Source organism: Cynoglossus semilaevis, chromosome 1, assembly GCF_000523025.1.
Source record: "Cynoglossus semilaevis isolate Cse_v1.0 chromosome 1, Cse_v1.0, whole genome shotgun sequence".
NCBI lineage: Eukaryota > Metazoa > Chordata > Actinopteri > Pleuronectiformes > Cynoglossidae > Cynoglossus > Cynoglossus semilaevis.
In genome coordinates this window covers 31486120-31494672 of record NC_024307.1, presented here as the reverse complement: position 1 = coordinate 31494672, position 8553 = coordinate 31486120, and the positions used below count along the sequence as shown (strand labels likewise).

The following is an 8553-nucleotide window of genomic DNA, read 5'->3' as shown; positions in this document are numbered from 1 at the left end:
TTACTTACATTATTGAAGGATTCGCACTTCATTTACTTAACTCAGCCTGAGTCAGTTCACCAGGGAATCAAGTTTTAAAAATAAACAGACTGTCTCACTGTGGACAGGCATTTTATGGTCTAATTTAAGACAAAACCCTATAAGTCAATAGTAAAAATGTAAATCCTTACCATGACCAATTATGGTATCAATTAATGAAATTATTATCAAGTCATATTGATTTAAAATTCAAAAACTAAGTATAACACATTGACAACTTATAATGTATTATATATATATGGTGCAACAATGCAACTTTACATTGATCTCTAGAATGAACTATCACATTGTACATTTACTTTATATTCAAGTATAAAGGACTCTAAGTATTATCTAATGATAATAGTTAATATGTAATATACAGCTTGTATACATTACATATACTACATATATAACAATTATTATATATAATTATTAAGTATTATAAAATAATATTTAATAAATGATAAAGTAAAACTAAATGCCAATCATTGTTGAATATCTTGCCACTGGTTTCCCACTGGGCCGCTACAATGGGTTTAGGTTGGTGAGCCAAGCCTCAGTTTAGATTTAATAGTGCATGCAGTGTGTCCCTGACTAGGATACACAAGTTCATATATGGGTTCAGTCTGTCATTTTTTATATTCCTATGTGAATACTTTATTCAGTATTATAGTAACTATAGTATAATAACAAAACCATCTATTTTGCAGTTTTAGTACAGAATGCATAAACATGCATGTGTACAAGCATACGTTCATGTGGCATCAAGATGCACAGGAAGATGTTGCAGTAAAAAAAAAAAAAAAAGCAAAATGACAGTGACAGAAAAATCACTACAGAAGAGAGCGTCATCAACATGTTTGCACAGAGACAGACAGAAGGGGCGGACAGATGAAGATACCGAGATGCAAACAACAGATACAAGCCAAGCGTGGACACATGCAATGTGAATCACCGGTTAATGTCACAACAGAGGTCTGTGTGTGCAGGACTAAGAAAGAGAGACTGATGGATGGGCTTGTCTATACTGCCAGGGGTGTACAAAGTGAAGAGGGCGATAGAAAGAAAGACAGAGAGGGAGAGGGAGAGAGAGATCTAGAGGTTGCGAGGGGGACACTGATGGTGTGATGTGATTGATTTGTATCCATATGTCATGTCCCCAGAAGAGAGAGCGATTCAGATAGATGAACAAAAACAGAGATGCAGAAGGAGAGGGTTCAACAGACTGATACTTCAGGAGAGGAATTACAGAGGGGCAACGGACGGATAGTCAGGTGATAAGAAGAGATGGAAAAGACAGCAAGATTAATACAGAGGTAGATGGCCAAATAATTTGAGTGAGAAGAGGGCAAGCAGGGTCGATAAAGAGGGATATACCTAAAGCTCCTTGGTTCAATATTTCAGCTTTTTTTTCTCTTCCTCAGGAGAAAATACTGATACGGTGACCTTGGAGCAAGTTTAAATGTAGTTGTGAGTGATTCTCCCCCAGACCCACAAACAATTTAGAGTCTGCTCTGATCCATGGGATATTGTACAGAGCTGTCAGTCAGTTGCTGGTGAAAAGAGATTTTAGTTTGAGGTTTTTTCTCTCAATTTGTTTTGTTAGCGTCAAGTCATTTTTCACTCTGACCTCTTTATAAATAGGTATAAGAGGCCTTTAATAACAAGCTCGGATTGGCTGAGGTAATTTCTATCACAGGACTTCTCTTCATGTTGAAAACAGAAACATTTACATTTCACAATATTTATTCTCTTTCAAATGTGTCCATGGGTAACAATACATTTACTGAAAAGGCTTTCACAAAATAAAAAGGGGAATTTTCAGTACTAACTGTGTTCAGAATCTAACTTCAGGACCTGAAGAGACTTGGTGTTCCCCAGTACTTCAGCACAATCACTTTTTCGTTACGAGCACCTGGAGACCAGTAAAGACAGAACTCCATGTACCACTGCAGTAACAGCAAAAGGGCCACAACTTTTCCTGTCAAAAGAAACGGTGGTGTCTGAGGGAGATTTCACTGAATGTCTGCATAACAAAACTGTCCCAAGAATGACCATCAGTTACGTGAGAGAGTATGTTCTCAGCTGGTTATCTATAAAAGGCTTGGGGAAAAGAAAAACACACAAAACACACACATGAAACACAAAAAACTGCACATCTATCAAATATTCATTTTCTAAGGCTGTGAAGATGACATGCGGTAACATGTCAGTGACAGACAGCCAGCAAGAACTCAGCCTTCTGTGGAATAGAATGTGAAAGAGATTTTTCCTTACGTCTCAACACAGTGTGCCTCAGTACTAGGGTCTTATCAAAGTGAACGAGGAGGCCAGAATCCAACACAAAAACATAAGGCCATTTCACACTCATCAGCTCAGTCTGCTGTGAAAAACTGCTCACCATGTAATTCACTATAGGATTTCACAACTACTGAAGTGTAAAAAAAACATATATATTATGTGTAATTGAGACTAGGCTGGTGTGCGCTGTGCTATAGGTTTGGTTTTTATTGTATTGTATGTGCATTGCGTAGATTGGTATTTGAAGCAGCTATTTGTTTGTCTTATTTCTAAGCGTGACCTTTGTTGATGTGGGTTTGTTGCATTATGCCTGCAAGCATGAACATAAGCATGCATTATGTAAAGGTATGTAATGTTTGGAGTTTGTGTATCTGTCAGAAAAAAAAGAAATTGTATTCCAGGAAGGACTTAAAAATGAAGTAGTTGAACAAACACTTTATCTTGTGTATTTTAATTTATTCTGATGTACTGAGTAGGAACAGAGATACCCTAGTACAACAAATACACAGCCCTCCTTAAGGCAATATAATACAGGAACCTACAAACTAATCCCTGCAGAGTCGAAACAGAGGGTGCAGCGTGTGACCCACAAACGATGCCTCTCCCAGTAGGTCACAAATAGGGACGTATTGCACTGATACAACAACAGTAATGTTGGTCATACAGAATAAAATATAACAGGGCTAACAGAAGTGTGTGGATTCACTTCCAGTCCACCAGCTGCCAAGTTACCACTGAGGTGCTCTGAACATGGCACTGTCCCCACACACTGCTCCCTAGGCACTTCAACCTCCCCAAATACAATCTGGTGATGGGTTAAAAGCAGTCAAAGTTAAAAGAGGTCAAATTTGGTTGTGTGCAGTGGTGTGCTGTGTCTATCTTTGGGTTGCCCAGATTTTGCCCAAAATTCCAGATTTTCAAAATTTTTAATTCTTATGATGAACATGTCTCTCTCACACAAACACACAAATACATTAATGTCAGGGATGATGTAATTCGTTGGCTTCTAGCCATCATTTCATGCTTAGTCGGTGTCCATCACCTCCCACCTGCGCCGAAGCCAAGAACCATCTCTTATAGCTGCCTTACCCAAACTGTGTGCAGATGTCTCCTTCTCACCTCCCTGCTGTTCTCAGAAACGGGACCAACTTCCTCAGACTCTGGCAGGAAAGAGCTGCAGCCAACTGTAGCTGAAAGAGCCAGGTCTGAAACCATTTGTCACTGCAAATGTTGTACCAGGTCCTAGTAGTTAGTATCTTAAGTCCCCAAGGCCTCACATTGTCTATCTTATCACAAGACTTCATCTCCAAAGACTGGACCAGTTACATAATGATGCCTGTGGTTGGGGCCCTCTCCACATGGGTCTCACTCCACTTTCACATCTCAGACATGTCAGACACCTAAACTACTGTCTCTTTGGTAATTGGTCACATCTGTTTAGAAATAGAACTATTAATAGTTCTTGCATTTAAACACACAGAACTTGGCAATTACAGACTTGAAGTAACAACCTGCAACAAAAGGACTTGTAACCTAAACAACAGCAGAAGCTGTTAATAATACAATAATAGGTGAAAGGATGGCAACATTTTATAGACCTACAATTAAGTCAAAAAAGTTAATTGGAGGTAACAATAGAGCTGTTAGAGTTGTTGAATTTCTGTGTATCATTTAATGTATGTACATTTAATAGCCTAGTTGTGAAGGTTTGCAGGTGCAAACCTTTGAGGGACGATCACTGACCATCACATGGTTCATTAAAAAAAATCAATCAATTAGGTCTACAAACATGAGAAGAATAAGCTGTGGAATGTTTTATTTTGGACTGAATAAAAACAACAACTCACCAGTCAACACTTTCAATGGTTTCTAATTAATTAGCTTTGCTAGACCCGCTGCTTCTACAAGGAAAGAACTAAAGGGATTTAGATGAGAGGAGATGATGTTTTGTGTCGATATTTATTTTTATTTTCTTGACTCAAACTCCTTTACGATCAAACTGATGCTGCGTTTTTCTCCCCAGTAATTTCTTCTCATCAGGAAACTTAGAAATATCCACAGAGACCAAATTAAGTCATTCTCATCAGGAAATATCCACAGAGACCAAATTAAGTCTGCACAAAAACAGATCTAAATTCTGATAAACTCACTGGAAAGTGATTGTTTACAGAGCTCATATAAAGATTAGTTTAAAAGTATCACTGCTTGCTGCATTCCTATATAAAGACAGTGTCTCTGCACCACAGGTCAAGTAAAGACGACACATTAAACAAAGTTAATAAAGCAGCAACAGGCAGGTGAAGCAATTATTCCACATTCATTGTTACAACAGCCTGATTGGCTATTGCTGTGAGCTCAATTATTCATTAAATCATTTTCTTGTATGTATCTTAAAAAAATTTGGAATTCACCTCAGGAGCTTCAGCAGAAAACCTAAGGCTCAGACACACTCTGCATGTGAGGCTGTGAAGTTCCAAAACAAATTCTGTGTGCCACATGTTCAAAAAGGCTGTAATTATTTTCAAACTTTTTAATTATATGTGTGTGTGTGTGTGAGAGAGAGAGAGAGAGAGCGGGAGAGATTCAAGAGATGTAATCTCAACTGTACCACTGAATCGGCAGTTCAACTTATCAAAAGGTAAGTAAGAGCTGAACTATCACTGGTAGCCTTTGAAGTAGCATACTGCAACCTCAACCATGGAGGGCTGTCTGCTTGAGTTAGCATTAATAAGAAACTTTTTTTTTTCTTTTGCATTCCAGTGTTGATGTCTCCACTTGAAAAGCAGATACTCTCCTGGCAGGAAACAAAAAGAAATTACCACACTAGAAGAAGAATTATTTCTATTTGATTTTTTTTCCCTAGGTCATTGGGGCAGTTATACATCAAAGCTTTGGGATGATCAGTGAGTCCTGGGGTCCGAGCACAGGGATGTAACCTCCAACGCAGTTTGCCCAGGGAGGGATTTACTCTGTGTTTAACAAGACCTGCAGGACAATCCCTACTTCATAAATAATGATAGAAGAAAGAGAAGGGAAAAGAAACAAAGGAGGAAAACAAATGAGGAGAAAAGAGAGAGGAGGAGAGAGGAAAGGAAAGGAGTTCAAGGGAGGCTGAGGAAAGAAAAGGAAAAAGGAGACAAGGTGAGAGGAGGAAAGAGTACAAGACAAGACAACAGCAGAGCAGAACAGAACAGCAGAGCAGAAGAAAGGAGAAGACAGAAATTAGGACACTAGTGAAATAGTGAGTATGAAGTGAAAAAGGCAGACGGGGTGAGAGACTCAAGCACTGCACAGAAAAAAAAGTGGAGAGAGGATTTGATGAATTTCCAAATCAGCAAAAGTTTTCAGATTTCTTCTTGATTAAAGACCTTCCTCCGACATCGGCTCTGATTAATATCTCCATCTCATTTGCCTCTTACTATTTTCCCTATAAATGATCATGCTATTAACACCATAGAGAAGCAGCTTTAAAGTCTGTGTGTGTGTTTGCATGTGTGTGTTTGGCGATCGTGTGTGTGTGTGCGTGCATGCATGCATCCCCTTTGGTGCAGATGTAGTTCATTTATTTAATTACTGTCATTTATGCTTGATTAGTGCCTACAAACCTCAAGCAAACCCATAACAGAGACATGCACACACAATGAAAAAAGAGAGACAGAGGGAGAGAAAGAGAGAGAGAATAACGATGGAAGGAAGGAAAGTGAACTCCTTGTCATTGTGACACAGCACACCACTGCACACAACCAAATGTGACCTATGCATTTTACACATCACCAAAAGAACTGGGGGCAGTTTTAGTGCCCGGGGAGCAGTGAGTGGGGACGGTGCCATGCTCAGAGCACCTCAGTGCTAACTTGTTGATCAGAGCACTTCTACAAATATTCACTACCACGTGAACTCAGCGCAATCTCCCCTTCACTGGACCCTGAACCCTCCGCCTCACAGAGACTGTTGCACATTTATCTGTTAAGAATAACAAATATTATTATTATATTATTAAAGTTTAATTTTTCCAAACAAAAATACATAAATACAAATGTTAAGGGTCCATAAAGACACTTCAATAGAAAACAATCTGGGGAGAGGCTGGGAGTATGTTTGAAAATTCAAAGGTCCATTTATTATAGTTTGTCAGGAACAAGCCATAATACTACTAATATAGCTATCAGTACAATTTCCTTTTTATTCAAAGCAATCACAAAAATTCATATTTAAATAAAATGCCATTATCATTTGTAAATGAAATGAAAAGAAAATCTAATTAAAACAAAGAAAATCCCCTGCAAAGAATCAATTTACTCTAAATATAGAATGAGAAAGACAGAGGTGAATCAAAGATCTCAGGAATTCAAAAATACAAAGTATCAAGAAGCAAAATACAAGGTAAAGTAGTATCGTCTTGTTAGCAGACCATTGCTGAGGAAACTTAAGAAAATGAAAAAAAGGAAGGGATGGTTAATTAATAAAAAAAATTCTAAATCTATAATGTTGTTATTTATGAGCATAACCTAATAATAGAAAAATATAGCCATCCATTTTACAATATGAAAATTTAATAAGCCATTAAGGTAAATGGTTTTCCATTTATGCAGCAATTCTAGTTTCATGCCATTGTTTCAATCAAAGGACAAGAATGACCACAGTTCAGGAACCAACATGAAAGCTGAAGATAAAGCTGCATTTGAAAATCAATACTTGGCTAAAAATAGTCAAACAAATAAGTGTCAAGCAAGATCAGACCAGGGCATGCAGTTTACACACAGGGCACTGCTATCTATCTCCAGACCTGCTTTAGCTATGATGTGTATCTAAAGTTGTTAAAAACACCTTACTCATCACTCAGCAGTGAATAAATAAAGGAAACTTTGAACCTGACATCCGTCTTTGTCTCCAGAGACACATGCAGTGCATTTATATGCTTACAGCTCTGAGAGAATCGCGTGAAAAGCAGAGGTGACACATCTTTCGCCCACACTCTCCTCTCAGTTTGTCAACCTGTCTCCTCTCATACCTTCCATCACTTTTTCTTTTCCTTCACCTCGGCGCCATTTCTAATCACACTCTATTCATGGTTTTTGCATTCAACCACCAGTTTAAGTACACACCACTACAGCAGGTGGCACAGAGTACAAAAACAAGCAACCACTAAAGGAAACGTGTCAGTTGTGAACGTAACAGGCTAAATTATTCAAAAGGAAGACCTGTGAGAGTGGATTTTTGTAGACTAGAAACAATGTAAGGCAAGAACATCGAAAGCATAGAAAATATAAATTATCTGAAATGCGTTGACTACTGAAACTGAATTTGTGTTCAAATGAATGTACATTTAAAATGTTTTGTGACATTAGCTTAGCTTATTCAAATAAATTGCTGGTAAAGTGCATCATATAATAGTGTAATCTTGTGAGTTAACCATGACAACAACAAAAAAAAATGTAAATGTTTTATGCAATTATTTAAGGGCACAAAAATACATAGAATATTTTTTTAGACCTAGCAAACAGTGGGTCATGTTTACAAGTGTAAACACAATTCCATGACAAATATTTCATGCTCATAAATGAAAATGCTTTGCACTAGATACTACACACCAGTCAGCAAATCTAGTGCTGGCCAGTTCAGTGCCTCATTGCCTTTATGGGTAGTTTAAGTGTCAAGAGTTGAAATATACTGTAAAAAAAAAAAGGGGGTCAATGAAAGAGGCAATACTTATCATAAGATTAGGTTTTTTTTACAATATGAACAATTTAACAAAACATCTAAAACACACCTTACTACCAAAAAAGCCAATATTGCTCCACAGCTTAATAGCACAGTGGATAGCTAAACACATTACCAGAGTTTTTTGTTGTTGTTTGTTTTTAGAGTAATCTAACCAACATTGTCTTTGTTATTTTATTTAATAAAATATTATTTAATAAAATATATTATTTAATAAAATATGGACATACAGCAGTTTTTGTAACACTGTGGTCCATGCAAAGGACATACAGCTACCCGGTTTTTGTAACACTGTGGTCCATGCAAAGCCAAAGGACATGGTGTTAATTCAAAATAGACAACATTATAAAAGCTCCACACACTTATTGTTAAGAATGCCAAAAGACAAATGCAGTGCATTTATTTGCCTCTGCATCTCCATGAAAAAAAACCCTGTAAAAAGTAGAGTTGACTCTTTCTCACACACTGAGTTGGTCGTACCTTCCATCACTTTGCCTCTTCTCTCAGCTG

General features: G+C 37.5%; 1 long non-coding RNA gene across 1 annotated transcript in view; it reads right to left on the bottom strand.

Moving 5' to 3' along the window:
* The window catches only part of LOC112488095 (uncharacterized), a 21098-nt gene extending 12545 nt beyond the window's left edge, over nt 1-8553 (bottom strand). The window contains exon 1 of the long non-coding RNA XR_003051832.1: nt 8524-8553. This is a non-coding gene — a long non-coding RNA (uncharacterized LOC112488095). The remainder of the gene's footprint in view (nt 1-8523) is intronic.